The 16,236-nt window shown below is 43.1% G+C and overlaps 1 protein-coding gene and 1 pseudogene across 2 annotated transcripts in view; one reads left to right on the top strand and one right to left on the bottom strand.

Annotated features, from left to right (window-relative positions):
- The window catches only part of CEP126 (centrosomal protein 126), a 343,370-nt gene that overhangs the window by 75,401 nt on the left and 251,733 nt on the right, over positions 1 to 16,236 (top strand). The gene's annotated exons all lie outside the window — the stretch shown is intronic.
- On the bottom strand, positions 13,070 to 15,581 carry LOC147698702 (uncharacterized; annotated as a pseudogene).

Genomic DNA, 16,236 nt, shown 5'->3' with positions numbered 1-16,236 from the left:
AGAAGAGAGAGGACAGGTGTATCCATAGGGCAATAGTAGTTGGTTTACCCAGACTCGGTACACTGTGTGCGTAGTAGAGAATATGCAGTAAGTATACAAAACCACAAGCAAACACCTCAAATTCCACCTAGATACTGTTTGGAAAAGTCAATTGTTGAGCTGCATATCATGGTGGTTCAAAGTGGGAGGATGACGCATCCAGGGATGTCCAGAGTTTTTTGTTCGAGGGCTTCCAAGTGGCTGACTGCAGTGCAGGATTATCTGCCCCTCTTAAAAATGAGAGCCATTCCAGCCACATTTTGAAGTTGATTTCGTCAAAATTTTTCCATTTGTAAAGAATGACCTTGCACGCCAATGTCAGCATAATATCAAGCAGTTGCCTGTCATGAATGTCCGGCAATTGTGTTTCCAGGGGACCTAAAATGACATATATGAAATCTTGGACAGGCGTGATTCTAAGCACTTGTTGAATGTATGTAAATATTTTATTCCAAAATGTTCGTAATAGGGAACAATGAAAAAACATGTGTGCCAAGTCACCAGGAGCTTCATGGCAGTTCCAACAGGTAGGAGTATCCCTCAATTTACATTTAAACAGTCTCTGGGGGGTCCAGAACACTCTATTTAACAGCATATATTTCGTCTGACATAGGATCGGGGATATCTTGTTTGTCAGTGCGGTGTTGTGTATCACCTCCCAGTCTAATGCAATGCCTGTGGAATTAGGTTCCGCTTCCCACTTAATTTCGGTCAGCCTATGTGGCGTCTTGGGTAGGGGGAGGAGCAATTTATATATTCTTGATACAAAATGGTCAGCATGGTATAGTATTCGTAGCCGGGACACAAGCCAGGGTAAGTCTGTGTTGAGGGGGCATTTGGAGATAGCGGCCTTCAGTTTTAGGAACTGGTAAAATTCTATGGGTGGTAAGCTAAACTTTTCTTGCAATGTCGAGAAGGGCAGGGGTCTGCCATTATCATAGAGGTCATTCACTATGTGTATACCTTTTCCGGCCCACACTTCCCAGTAAAGGGTTTTCCCTTCTATCCTGATCTTAGGGTTATGCCATAATGAGAGTAGGGTGGATCTCTTAATCACCAGAGCAGTCTTATGATACTGGTCAAGTCGGAGAAGTGCTCTTCTGGTATTTAGAAGGATGTATTTGGAGTGAGGTATATGGGCCAGATCCATGGTGAGGAGAGACGAGAGGGGTGCATCTGCTATTAACGACCGTTCAATAGTTAGCCATACTGGAGTGTAGGATGCATCCTCAACCAACCAAAGGGCCCCTTGCTTACAGAGGAAAGCCGTTTGGTAGTTCCTAAACTAGGGCAGGCCCAGGCCGCCCTTATCTTTTGCTAGCTGCAGCTTTTTAATTGATATCCTGGCTTTTTTCCCTCGCCGAACAGCTTGTCCACCTTCTTAATAAATTCGTCTGAGAAGGTCATGGGTAGCATGCTAGCCAGGTAGTTAACTAGAGGCGTGCACATCATTTTTAGAGTCTCAGCCCTGCCCCACCAGGACAAGAATGTAGGTGACCAACTGTCTAGTAAAGTGGATATCTTTTTTAATGTTGAGTCTTCATTTAATTTCAGAGTCGTAATCAAGTCCTTCTCAAAGTCTAGGCCCAAATATTTAAAAGCTTTCGGTTGCCAGGTAAGGCCAGATGTTCCCAGTAATCCTTTATCCCCGATGTTGTTTAGTAACTTAACCTCTGTTTTATCCTTGTTTAATTTATATCCTGAGACTCTAGAGAACCCCTCAATTGTGTCCATCAAGGCCGGGATAGCCTCGTCAGCTTTTTCCGACAAGATCAGGACATCGTCGGCGTATGCAGTCAATTTTACAGTGCAATTACCAAATGGAACCCCAGCAATGGCTTCATTGTGTCTGATATGCCACAGAAAGGGTTCTATTGCCAATAAGAACAGAGAAGGTGGTAGTGGGCAGCCTTGTCTCGTCCCTTGTTTTAGGCAGAAAGAGGAAGAGAAGGAGCCGCCCGCTCTGACCTTAGCAGTGGGGCCGGCATACAAAGCCATTACGAGTTTAGTAAACGTCTCTCCTAGGTTGAAGTTGCGTAAAACTGCTTCAAGGTAGGACCAATCTACCTTGTCGAAGGCTTTTTCTGCATCCAGTGTGACTGCCACCGTGGGGGTCGTCAAAAGCTTCGCTTTTTCTAGAGCATGGGCCAGTACTCTGGTGTTATCACTAGATAGTCTATGTTTTAAGAAACCCGCTTGAGACGGATGTACTAGGGTGGGGAGGACTTTTTGCAGACGGGCTGACAGGATCATGGCTAGTAATTTACAATCAAGGTTAATCAGGGAAATCGGCCTGTAGTTCTTTGGAAGTGATGGGTCTTTGCCGTCCTTTGGCAGGACTGCAATAGTTGCCTCTGCCAACGTGCCTTTGACCTCCCCTGACTCCGTAAATTCGTGAAAGAGGTGTAGAAGGGGATCAACCAAGTCCGATGCAAAACTTTTATAAAATTTGGCCGTGAAGCCGTCCGGACCTGGTGCTTTCCCACATTTTAACCCCTTGATCGCTTTTTCTACTTCATTAGCCAGGATCGGCCCATTCAAACTGAGTTGTTCCTCAGGCTTTAACTTTGGTAGAGCACATTCTTGCAGATATTCTTGAATTTTGTCCCCCATCACCAACTCGTTTTTAGCGTATAGGTCCTCATAAAAGTCTTTAAAGACCTCGGATATCTTTTGAGGGTCCGAATGAGCAACTCCCGCCGAGTCCCTGATAACATTAATAGCATTCCTTTGTACTTTAAATTTTAAGTATGCTGCCAGGCTCTTACCGGCTTTGTTAGATTCACATAGCTTAAACCTTCGCTTCCTATCCAGCCACACTCCCGCCCTTTCGCTCACTAGCTTGTTATATTCGTATTTTCTATGGGTCATGATATTGAACGTTTCCTGGTCCCTTGTCATTTGGTGTTTGTTCTCTAAAGTAGCTATCTCAGCTTCCAACCCTTCTAACTTCGCATTACAATCCCTGTTCATTGCTGAACGGATTGTGCTTTTTAGGGCTTCCCATCGCACTAGTTCTGAGGTGTCCCCCCTCACATTAGTCTCCAGATAAGATCTAATAGCCTCCAAGATTTTAGTCCTATTCTGTTCTTTGTGTAGGATTTCTTCGTTAAGTCTCCAGGCCGTTTGTTTAGGGGATGGTTTAATGTTACTGATGGATAGAGATATACATGAGTGGTCCGACAGTACCCTTGGCTCAATTGAAGTATCCTCTATCCTTGCTACGCCATTTTGTGTAATGAAAATGTAGTCAATACAGGAGAACGAGTCGTGAGGGGAAGAGTAGAATGTGTAGTCTCTATCAGTGGGGTTTTGTATCCTCCACGCATCAATTAAGTGGAATTGTTGGCATAGTTTGATGAAGGCATTATGTGATTTGTTTGGTTTGAATGTACACTTAGAGTCCCTATCTAAGGCCGGGTCAAACGGAAGATTAAAGTCCCCCCCAATTATGTGTATCGCCGTGTCAGGAACCGTCGCAATCTGTTTGACTAAATCCTGCCAGAATTCTAAATCATTAGTGTTAGGTGCTTAGACATTAGTGACAAAGAATTCCGTGTTATCCTTAGTGAGTTTCACCGTAACCCAGCGACCTTTTTCATCTGATGAGGAGGATAGGAGCTCTACCTTGGACTTCTTTGACAATAATACCAGAACCCCATTCTTTTTACCGAGTGCACCTGATCCTACAACCTCTGTATAAAACTTGTTGCGCGGAGTATAGAATTGTTTAGCATCCAATTTGGTTTCTTGTAGCAAAACAATGTCCCCCTTTTGTCTCCGCAAATAATCTAATATCTTTTGTTTTTTAACGGGCTGATTCAGACCCTTAACATTCATGGATAAAACTTTCAGTCGATCAAGAGAGGTTGTACCAAGTGGAGTGGACAGCGGTCTATGTGACATTTACAATGGTATATGTGTCATGGTTGTAACAAGAGACCCAAGGGAAAACATGGTATTCGGCGCATCATGTAAAGGACACATTGTCCTGCCACTCAAGATGAGATACAGTGTGAAACCACCACCAGATAACTGGATACCTGATGATATAGCACGCTTAGTCTGAGTATAGATATATAAACACCTCATATGCATGGTACAACTTGTCCAATCAAGAGCAAAGAGACAGGTAAGAGAGGAAAGAGATGATACGGGAAGGAGAGGAAAAAGAGAGAAGGAGAATGCAGGAGAAATAAGGAGAAATAATACAAAACACAGAACACAGCACCCACCTCTCCCAACCCCACGCAACCCCCCACCCCACCCACCCCAATTGTAATACAGAAGCATGGCGACGTGAGGAAAACTGCAGCAGCCCCCCGCCTAAACTTAGTCATTTAAAGACATTGGAACAACAATACATAACGGAAAATGCATATAAAAGGCTATGCAAGCAGTGGAACGTTGAAGTAATGCAGCAAAATCGACATGTGTTCAACAGCACACCCACTCATTATATCTTCCTGGTAAGGCAGAATAATTTCTGAGTGCACACTGAACTATGATTATCGAGCAGAAATTTGAGAAGATATCAACATGACCTATTAGAAGATATTATGGCATCATATCTCACATCAAGGCACCAAGTGGCTAGTGGCTAGTAGAATTTAAGACATCGCCTCAGTGGCGAAGAACCTGAACAGAGAACAGTAGGACATCAGTAATCAATAGTCAAATAGACATAGTTTTGACAGAACGAATCCGGTCTACTCCGGGTAGCCTGACAGTGTATCAAAGTCTGGAGTTAGACAGCACTTTACAATGTATACATTACCGGCCATCGTCTCATTGGAGCCAACCAGGCGAGCCAACTTTAAAGAAGACATAGAAGCCCATCAGGCTTTCAATAACAACAGAGCACAGAAAACTTTATGATAAGACCTAGCGTGGTCACTTGTATCCTGAAGCAGAAGCCGAGGCCGATAGACCATCCGGGTTATTAGTTTCCATGTCGCGCTCCATGTCTCGTTCTTCCGCATCCTCAAGCATGCGTTTGAGGTTCATTGGATCTGTAAAGTAGTGAGCCGCTCCACGTATTGTCACCCGATATTTCGCTGGGCCCGCAAAGCCAAATTGGTATCCCTTCACCGACAGATGCGGACGAAGGGCGAGGAAAGCCTTCCTTGTTTCGACGGTCTCCTTACTGTAGTCTTGGGAGATGTAGACTTTGGTGTCCTTCCATAGAATATGATTGTGTTTTCTCACGAAGGCTAGGATTTGCTCCACATGTTGGTAGCGTAAGGGCTTACATACGATGGGTCTTGGTCCTCTCTGTGTTTTAGTGATCCTTCCTGGGACTCTATGCGCCCTATCAAATTCCAGAGGATTTGCGAAAGTCATGTTTGTGGCTTTAGTGAACCAGGATTCCAAGAACTTGATGCATGAGCCATCCGAATCTTCTGATCCTTCCGGAATTCCAAAGATGCATAGGTTCCCTCTCCTGTTCCTGTCCTCCAACTCGGCTAGTCGTCTGGTTGTCTGGTCAGAGGAGATGTGGAGGTGTTTCAAGGCCGTTGAGGTTTTAACCTCTATGTCCTCCAGGCGACTGATCCGGGATTCTGTCTCTGTTAGACGCGCGTTGGTGTCTCGGATATCTTGACGGATTGCCACCACTTCCTCCTTAGTAACCTTGGCTAAGTCTTTCACCTCGTCTAACCTATTTAGTATCATATCCAGTGCATCCGGAGTGACTTTCTTTGGCTTGTTTGGTGACCCCGGGTTCGAGTGGTCCGATTTAAGCCTCTTAAAGGTTCCTTGATCTTTGGTATCCATTGTAACCTTCTCTGGGATGCACAGATGCCTAGGCAGCAACTTAAGAGCTCTCTTTCCGGTACTCACGTAGCGCAAAGCAGACAGCACCAGCCTGGGTAGGGGCTTAGTCAGCCAGCACCTAGATCACTGACATTAATAGCATTACGCAGCAGGCAGCTGAGGAGTAGAGCGACCCATTCATTCATTTATCATTGCACATGGTGTTAGCTGAGACTGGGACATTAGGGACCCCCCTGTGAGTTGATGTCGAGCAATTCATGTAGTCATGTATTCATTGTCCGCAGACTTGGGTTTCCACACGCAGAAGCAGAAGCATCAGCCAGTGTGAACAACACGTGCATCTGAGCCACTGGAGAGTGTTTTGCAGGCACGCAGAGCAGCAATTATCCTCTCTTTCTGAATTTCTGGAAGTGCGCCTAAATCCTTCCCCACATGTCTAATTTGTTGCCAGCAGTGCTCGTTTTGGCGTTTTGGCGTCAAAAGTGGTCATTTAATCAATGCTAAGGTTCGAAGAGACCTTGCTTCGGTGTTCATGAATTACCGAGTGGCGGCCGCCATCTTGGTAAAGGTCAGTGAAGTCTCTGCATGGCCGGCCCCACTGTTCCCATTTGATCGGCGTAAGTCAGCTGCCCCCGAGCGCTAATGACTGCAAACGCGCTCACCTCCTGCCGCTTTCCTTGCGCTGCCGAGTTTTCTTCTGTGATCCTCTGAAGGCTCACTTCGCGCTCCGCCGTCCGCTTTAGAGCCACGCTGTCGCCATTAGCGCCCGAAGCCTCCGTCGATGCAGCCTTTGATCCGCTGCAGCCCCGGACACGGGAATCAGGTCAGCATGCTCAGGGAGTGATCCGATGCACAAATCTTCGGTCACGTCCCTGCTGCAGGCATTGGAAGGTGTTCCAAATATAGGTAAGAACGCTCGTGGCGGGAGGAGAGACGCTTCAGACCGCCATCTTCCTCGGCGTCCAAGCCACGCCCCCCCAAATCTACTTCTATTAACTCGGGCATTTGTGGGAATAACGTGCACTGGTTGTAGCTGTGGTTTTATTCTGCATAAAAGAGGTGTAAGAGACAGCGCTTAATGTTTGGGGATACCTTGATAGGGTGATGTAGTTTGTCTACTGCAGCAGCATTGGGGAAGAGGCAGCATATATAACAACTGGTTCTAGAAGTAGATGTGCCTATACTAGACATGTGCTAATATTTTCAAACAAAGCAGTGTGGAGAGGATGATAATGACAGCAGCTCTGCGTGTAATAGTGGATGTAGGATTAGAAAAATAGACAAGTGCTAAAAGCATCAGTATTAGGAAAAATACAACTGTAATACATAACTAGAAATAAATGTGTCTTGTTGCAGCAGTGGAGTGAGGATTTACTCTGGTTGATTCTCCTGTTCTCCCCCATCTTTTTCCTGCTCAGTGTCCGAAGGGATGGATGGCAAGATCGGCGCCAGGAAAATGTCTTTGAGGTGATACCATGGTTTGTGTCCTTGGACTTTCACTGCAGTAGCTGTGCTGTCAGTCACTGGAAAGGGTCAGTTGAACTGGCTGTCTTTCCAGGTATGAACAAAATTATTTATGTAGACTAAGGTTCCCAGTGGCAGGGGTGTCCTTTGGTCATCAACTGGAGGTGCGTAGGCTCACTTGTCAGATGTCCGGGTAACCTGTTTAGAGGAGAACTTTGTGGCTTTTGTTATCTCTGCCATTTAAACAGACTTTTCAGTTTGTACAACTTCAGGTTGTATTAATTAGTCTCCCAGTCATTGTCTGATGTGGGTTCAAATGGTGATCTGAGCCTAGGGTGTTTCTGAGGGCAAACAGCCCTGGTGTGAGACAATACAACCAGTACTTTTTCAAGGTGAGACGCAGTTTACGTAGTTTGTTCTTAAGGCCATTAAGGTGCTCCACAATGCCATTGCTTTGGGGGTGATAAGCTAACGAGAGCCTGTGTGTTATTCCTAACAGGATGGTGAGGTGGGAAAAGATCTTATTCACGAGGTGTGTTCTATTGTTGGATCTGATACCTTGGGGAATGTCCCACTGTGATATAACCTCGCGGATAAGAAAATTAGCAGCAGACATGGCATAACAATGGCAATGAGGTCCTGCTTCGATCCACCTTGAGAATGGACAGACTACCACTATGAGATAATGATAACAATTGCATCTGTCAATCATATTGATATAATCAATGTGAAATTCTTTAAAGGGTCCTTGTGGTCGGGGGAATGTAGAAGCTATTACCTTAAAGTTGGGATCTGGTAAATACTGCTGGAATGCAGGGCACGTGTGTAAGTACATCGTGATCATCTCATATAAGTTGGGAACAAACCAATCTTGGCGTATTTGGAGGGACATATTGTCTCTGGCAGTGTTCAAAGGGAAATATAGCTGGTTTAGGGCTAGAAATAGCAATGCTTGGGGCATGACAGGCTTCCCTGTGGCTATCTGTCTATAAATCAAATTTGTTTCTGTCTGCGCGTACCCTTTAGCTTCTCACATTTGCTTCTCATGCTCTAGGGTACTTTCTTGTGCGTCTCTCAGGTGCAGATGAGCTGTGTATTGCCTAGAGGCATTCAGGGGGTCAAAAGGTGCGGCTGTGTAACTAGCTGATGTGTCAGTAGCCAGCAAAACTGTGGCATGTGCACTGCTAAGAGGGCGTTTGGCTGCTTCCTTGGCTGGCCAATCAGCCACAGCATTTCCACGGGATGGAATATCTTGGCCATTTTTATGGGCTGCACACTTCACCATTGCAACTGCGTGTGGCAGTGTTAGGACTTCTATCAGGTCCTCTAAGAGGGGGCAATGCATGGCAGGGCTTCCATCAGATTTGTGGAACCCCCGTCTGATCCACCACATGATGCTGGAGAGCGTACTGTTGTGGTGACGTAGGCTGAATCTGAGTATACTTTAATTTGTTTTCCCTTCTCCCTGTTTGAGAGCTGCCACCAGTGGTACTAGCTCAGCAGGCTGAGCAGAATAATGAGATGTCTGAGGTGTTGCATAGCTCTGTCCACTGCTGTGCCTATACGTCTCACTCCAGTGTTCTCATCTATGTAGAAGACTCATCCACAACATATACAACACTACGCGGCATAGGGTCTTCGTGTGCTTGGCTACACTCACCTGGAGTATATATGGTACAATCATGGGTATCATCATCTGTGTCTGCAATGGGGTCTACAAAGAAGGTGGCAAGGTTGACTGTCTGGCACTTAACTATCTTGCGAGATGGTAATGATAATATTATTTCATAGCCTGATACTCTCTGTTTTGTTAGTGTCGTTTTGGCCTTCTCAATTATTGCAAGCACTCCATGTTCTGCGTACAGTGTCAAAGGTGCACCCATAACAATGGGAGCACTTTTCTCTACTGCAAAGGCCGCTGTGGCTAGCGCTTGTCTGGAGGGGTAATGGCCTTTCATAACAGACTCAAGTAGGACACTAAAGTGATGAATTGGTTTGTAGCCTAAAGAATACTTTTGGGTGAGGACAGCTGTCCTCTCCTGGCCATTGCAGTGGGAAAAAAGAGAAAAACTTTAGTGTAGTCTGGTGTTCATCACACGGGTGAATTTGTTATCTCGGTCTTTAATTTCCTAAATGTTTGCTGCATCGCTGTAGTCCATGTTATTCTGTCGTCCTATTCATTTGAGTGTTTGATGGATGTCAGCAATGGGGCTATTAGGGTACTGTAGTAAAAACCCAATCTCTGACATAATTACATAAGCCGAGGAATTTTTGCATTCCCTTCACAGTCTTGGGCTCTCTCATATGTCTGATGGATGCTGCTATTTTGGACGTAACTCAGCGGCCTGAGGCCAACAGAAGTTGCCTAAAACAATGGACTTCTTCCTGGCAATACTGCAATTTATCTCTGTCAACTTTGTAGCTTCAGTGGGCAAGGGTGCAAAGCAGGAACACAGTGTCCTTTCTGCATTGCTCTTCTGTAGCACTGTAGATTAATAACTCATTGACATACTGTAATATTGTGCTGTCACACTGAAAACTGGCGCGGGCATTCTTGATCGTCCTGTTCAAAACGCTGGGGGACTCGTAGTACCCCTGAGGTAAATGAGAATGGAGGTACAGGGAACCATGGAATAAAAATGCAGTATAATAGGGACTGTCTGTGTGCAGTGGCATGCAGAAGAATGCATTTTTTAAGTCTATGACTGAAAGATATTTAGCATCTTGGGGTATGTTGGCGAGAATGACAGAAGGGTCAAGTACTACAGGGAATTCTAATATCAATATGTCATTAAGGGGGTGCAGGTCTTGAACCATGTGCCTTGAATTGCCCTTGGCCTTCTTGACAGGGTAAATTGGGAGGTGGCAGGGGGATAAACATGGGATCACTGACTAAATATCGACAGACAAAATATCGAATTCCTATCTACAAACAGGTAAGTACCAAAATATCGAACCAAAAATATCGTTTATATATATATACTTTGTAAAAATATCGAATTTCTTAAAAATAATGTAAAATTAAAACAATATTATAAATAAATAGCTAAAATATACTTTAAAATACTTAAATTACCTTAAAATTATGAAATAACTAATTTAACTTGTAAAAAAAATACAATCATATCTGTGAAAACATATATATATATATTATCATAACATTAATAAAAAATCCACAATATTATTACCGTAGGATAGCGTAGGGGTAAAAATTACTATTCCCACTCCAGAGAGTGCAACAGTAGGGAAAGCGTTGGATAGCGTAGGGGTAAAAATTACTATTCCCACTCCAGAGAGTGCAACAGTAGGGAAAGCGTTGGATAGTGCAGGTGTAAAAATTACTATTCCCACTCCAGAGGGTGCAACAGTAGGGAAAGCGTTGGATAGCGTAGGGGTAAAAATTACTATTCCCACTCCAGAGGGTGCAACAGTAGGGAAAGCGTTGAATAGCGTAGGGGTAAACATTACTATTCCCACTCTAAAGGGTGCACCAGTAGGGAAAGCGTTGGATAGCGTAGGGGTAAAAATTACTATTCCCACTCCAGAGAGTGCAACAGTAGGGAAAGCGTTGGATAGCGTAGGGGTAAAAATTACTATTCCCACTCCAGAGAGTGCAACAGTAGGGAAAGCGTTGGATAGCGTAGGGGTAAAAATTACTATTCCCACTCCAGAGAGTGCAACAGTAGGGAAAACTTTGGATAGCGTAGGGGTAAAAATTACTATTCCCACTCCAGTGAGTGCAACAGTAGGGAAAGCATTGGATAGTGTAGGGGTAAAAATTACTATTCCCACTCCAGAGAGTGCAACAGTAGGGAAAGCGTTGGATAGCATAGGGGTAAAAATTACTATTCCCACTCCAGAGACTGCAACAGTAGGGAAAGTGTTGGATAGTGTAGGAGTAAAAATTACTATTCCCACTCCAGAGAGTGCAACAGTAGGGAAAGCGTTGGATAGCGTAGGGGTAAAAATTACTATTCCCACTCCAGAGAGTACAACAGTAGGGAAAGCGTTGTATAGCATAGGGGTAAATTTTTCTAGTCCCACTCTAGTGAAAATAAATTAATATAATTCACATAATTATCAATTAATCAATTAATAAAAATTAATTATCAATTAAGAATTAATTAATTATCAATGGGAAATAATTAATATTTATTCAAAATAAATACCAATAAATTAATTGACATATTTAATTAATTATAATTAAATTACTTCCCACCCTATTCCCCTATAAACCCACAACCCGTTACAGAAAATAAATTAATGTAATTCACATAATTATAAATTAATCAATTAATAAAAATTAATTAGCCATTAAGAGTAATTAATTTCCCATTAAAAATTAATTAACAGTTTATTCTAAATAAATACCAATTAATGAATTAACATATTTAATTAATTATAATTAAATTACTTCCAACCCTATTCCCCTATAAACCCACAACCCGCTACAGAAAATAAATCAATGTAATTCACATAATTATCAGTTAATATATTAATAAAAATTAATTATCAATTAAGAATTAAATAATTACCAATTAAAAATTAATTAACAATGTATTCTAAATAAATACAAATTAATTAACATATTTAATTAATTATAATTAAATTACTTCCCGCCCTATTCCCCTATAAACCCACAACCCGCTACAGAATTAAATTACGCAAAAATTAAATAACATAAAATTAATTACTTAAAATAAATTACAAAAATATATACACTTTTCACACATATACTAACATACAAAACACTTAAAAAAATTCGATATTATTAAAAATTCGATATTTTTAATAAACTATATTATGTACTTTGATATTTTGAATGTCTATATTTTTACAATCGATATTACATTACTTACCTTCAAAACGAAATTTTTGATGTCTATATCCTGTCCATTCGATATTTTGTCCATTCTATATTTTGGAGTCGATATTTAGGTTAGTCTATATTTTGGAATCAAAATTTTGACCATTTACCAGATATATAACTCCCTGCTCTACAAATGCCTGTATAATGGGTTCATTGCCCTCCTCTGATTCTTTAGATAGAGGGTATTATCTTACTCTTCTTAATATTTCTCCTTCCTTCAAAGTTATTCTGAATGGCCCTGCCGTGTGGACGAGGCCTACGTGATAGGGGCCTTTTGTCCACAAGTTGGAGGGTGCCAGTGCAAGGTCATTGTCCTTGATAGGGTCAGAGACAGTACTTGGTACTGCAGACCTTGTCTTGTAAGCAGTCACTGGCTGTGTGGGGTCATGAGTAAACAACTGGTCATCTGATATATCACAGGCCAACATCACACAGGTGTGTTTACTTGCCATCACTATCCCATAGGTGGGAGATATCTCCAGAGTTTCTACCCCCGAGATGAGGTCTTTACCTGATACTTCAGAATTTAACTTCTCAGACAAGGGGCTCTGATGTTGGAAGAGGAAGTTCCTTGGCAATTCAACTAGTTTCCCTGATAGTTCTGGTGTTTCGACTATGATGGGATACACTGCTCCAGTGAAGGCTGAGATGTCTTGATGCATGTGCAATACATGCCTGGTGTTGAGCATATCAATGTCCCATCCTCCCCAAAGTGGATCGGCATGTTTAATTTTGCCATAAGATCACGTCCTAATAAGTTGGCTGGGTTGCTTGGGGAGAATAAGAGACTGCTGTTGATGTACCTCCCCCCTATCTCCATCTCCACAGGTTTGGTGAAAGGAGCTCTCATCATGGCCCCAGAGATAGAGGACCTGGTGGTCCCTGTGTCAATGAGAAAGGTGTTTTCCCTGTCATTTATGGCTACTGTGTCACAGTGGGTTCCTCATCTGGCCTGTTGGTTACTGATAAGACTGGACCCATTAGACTACTCCATGGGCACCTTCCTTGGGCATATCCCCCCATGTAATATTACTGATAGGGGTTTCCTCCCCTAGCTGTTACCCCTCCTTGTAAGTTCTGGTGCTGTAAAGTGGGCTCCGCTGCTTGTTGTGGCCCACATTGCATTTGAGGCATGGATTGCGGTAATTCCTGGGGCTGGAACTGTTGATGAGGCTGCATCTTCATTTGGGGTTGCGAGAGATATATCACCTGGGGGCTTATGGCAGGCTGCACCATGATGCCATCAGGTGGTGCCATTTGCTCGCCATGTGTTGCCCCTGCCTGGTTATTACGGTCATAGTTCTTTGTGATCATGCATTCTTTAATGACATTTCCTGGCACCTTGCAATAGTGGCATGTCTGTCGACTGGAAAGTGTTTTGCCTATTTTACCCACACCTTCCTTGCCCATTCTTGTTATTGTTTCCCTGGGCGTATTGCTGGGATTGTATTGTGGTGCCTACAGGTGGCACACCCAAGGACACTGCGACCTGGATAGTGGCAGTGGCAGTTCCTCCTTTGGTTTTCCTCAGCAGTTTCTGCTGTACTAAAGTGGCTGCTGCTTTTTCTATCTTGTCCTTCTCGCTCTTTTCCTTTTCCTGTCTCCTTTTTACAGAAATGTTTTGTGTGTACCTGTATCTCTGTCCGCGGTTTGGCGTCTAAGACCACTATGTTATCTAGTTCATCCTGCACTTAGGCTGGTAATCCATTCTTGACTATGTTATAAAACAGTACATCCCATTTCTCCCCCACTTCCTGTGTCAATTTTTTCTTAATTCTGCTGAGGAATTTGGCTGGGTCCTTGTTTGACTGCATTGTCTGTGCTATGAGGGACCCAATGACTAGCCTCTCTTGGTACATTTGCCTAAGTTGCTTCCATTATAATTCATCATAGACTATTACAGCTTGGCCCATCAAATTTTAGATTGGTCAATGTCACATCTTTTACTCCTGCTTTTTGAACAGGTGGTCTGTTTCATCTCCTATAAGGGAACTTAGTAAACTCTTGATATCCCCAATTGCATGAGTTATCCCTGCTGTGTGTTTTTCAAAAGCTGCTATACTTTGGCAAATGGTAGCAACAGTTTTAAAAGATTTTCTTTGTCCGTCTTGGGCCATGGTATGTATTGATGTGCTCCTGGGCCCTTAAATGTTAACGGCAGTTGTGTCCTGTGGCAGGGAGGGTGGAGTGAGTCATATTTTCTGGTGTACCTATGCCATACGTGCAGGCTGTTCTGCATATACGGATAATCCCAATAAGGATCCCCTATGCCCTGAAATATGCAGATCTCTGCATTTGCCATGTCTCTTGGTGTTCAAAAGAACCTTCTCATGCCTATGGCATTATCTGTGGTGCCAGTCCTTCCGTCCAACTTGCTAGGTTGTTGGTAAAAGGGACAACATTGTACCAACCGTTTTCATGCTGTGCCACTATTTCAATGGGTATCAGATCATTACTTGGGTGCACAGGGAAAACACGTGCCATGTCTTTGCTCAGTGTCATCCTCCTTCCAAAGTCAAATGTACCCTTCCTTTTATATGGACGTGAATGCACCCTGTAAAATCTAAATCTGTTCAACTCTCACTGCCTCCTCTGTGATGACTGTACTTTTACTGCTGTATCCCCTCTCACTGGCATGTTACAACTGTTCCCTGTTATAGTGCCCAATGAGGGACATTCTTTTAACATGCTTTGGGATTTTGTCTAATGCCCCCTCTGATCCTTTGTAAGATTTTGATGACCTTATACATTATTTACCTAGAATGGTATGTGTAAGGAGCATGTCCCCTAATCTTTCTTGTTCAATCATCTGTGACCCATTTAGGGCCCTCCGATACCAGGTTTATCTGTCCATACTTCCGTACCTTGACCCACTTACCTTTTCCTCCCCCCTCTGGTCCAGGGAGTATAAATCTCCAGTGATCTGTGGGAGCTACTTTTGATTTAAAGGCTAAATTTCCTGTCTTTTTTTCATACTTGAGACTTGAAACATATGGAAAACTTCGTGATTTCCTAGCATCATCTATTCTCTGTGTGTTGTTTGACCCTTCATTTGGGTGCTGACCTGTAAATTCACCTTTCCCAGTAGGGGTCATCTCATCTCCCAAATGGAGTGTGAATGTAGCATCTACTATTCCTATATATTTATTAGTGTCCCCACCTCACATCTCCTGAGGTGTGCTGGTCATTTGAGCTTGTGGAGTTATATGAACATATTTGCCATGTTTGGAAGAAGATTTTGATGGTGGACTATACTCTGGGTCTACATATTCCATAGCAGGGGATGTGAGGAGGTAGGAAGTGAGTTTAGTATGCCACATGTCATTGTGGACATACCACGTGCCTTTGCGATGTCTGGACTTGATGGCGCGTCTTGGTAGGGGGGTGGAGGTGCCGAAGGTGGCGTCTGAGACATTGTCTCTGACTCCCTCATATTTATATCACAGACTACCTTCTATAGGTCTTACATGATCCTCCTTTTCTCTAGTAGTTTATTTCCCTTGTATCTGCTTTGTCAGAAGGTGGAAATGTGTTCTATAGTTGTATTATCAAATGAGCCCTTTTCATGCCAGGCACGTGCATGTTTTAAAGTTGCCTTATGCCACTCTTTACAGTGTTTCGCTATCCTAGCCTTGTCTCCGGGGAACACCTTCACCATGTGTTCTAAAGGGGTCCCCATCATCTATCCGGTGCACTTTGCCATGTTTAGTCATATATTTAGTCCTAACTTGTTCTTACTATGAATATTCGATCTTCCTAGTGACATTGCGTATTCACATTTTTATTGTAGTTTCTATTGTATACCCTATTTCCTTCAAGAGGTATTTCCGTAAGTCACATAAATTGTAATCAGGCCATGGAGGTGGACATTGGACATATTTATCCCCAATCTCTGCTGAACTTCATCCATGCATATGTCTTGGGCTGGAGCATTTATAGGTGGTCTATAGAAACAATAATGCTATTGTTAATATAGACAACTATTTGTGGAATCTGTGTGTTCTTGTTATTCATATCCTAAGTTCCACACTGGGTGGTCCCTAATAAATGCTTACAGTTAGAGATCTAATGCCAGGTAGTCACACGAA

Source organism: Lissotriton vulgaris, chromosome 8 (genome assembly GCF_964263255.1).
Source record: "Lissotriton vulgaris chromosome 8, aLisVul1.2, whole genome shotgun sequence".
NCBI classification, from domain to species: Eukaryota; Metazoa; Chordata; class Amphibia; order Caudata; family Salamandridae; genus Lissotriton; species Lissotriton vulgaris.
The sequence above is the reverse complement of the archived record's forward strand: the minus strand, read 5'-3'. Positions and strand labels throughout refer to the sequence as shown.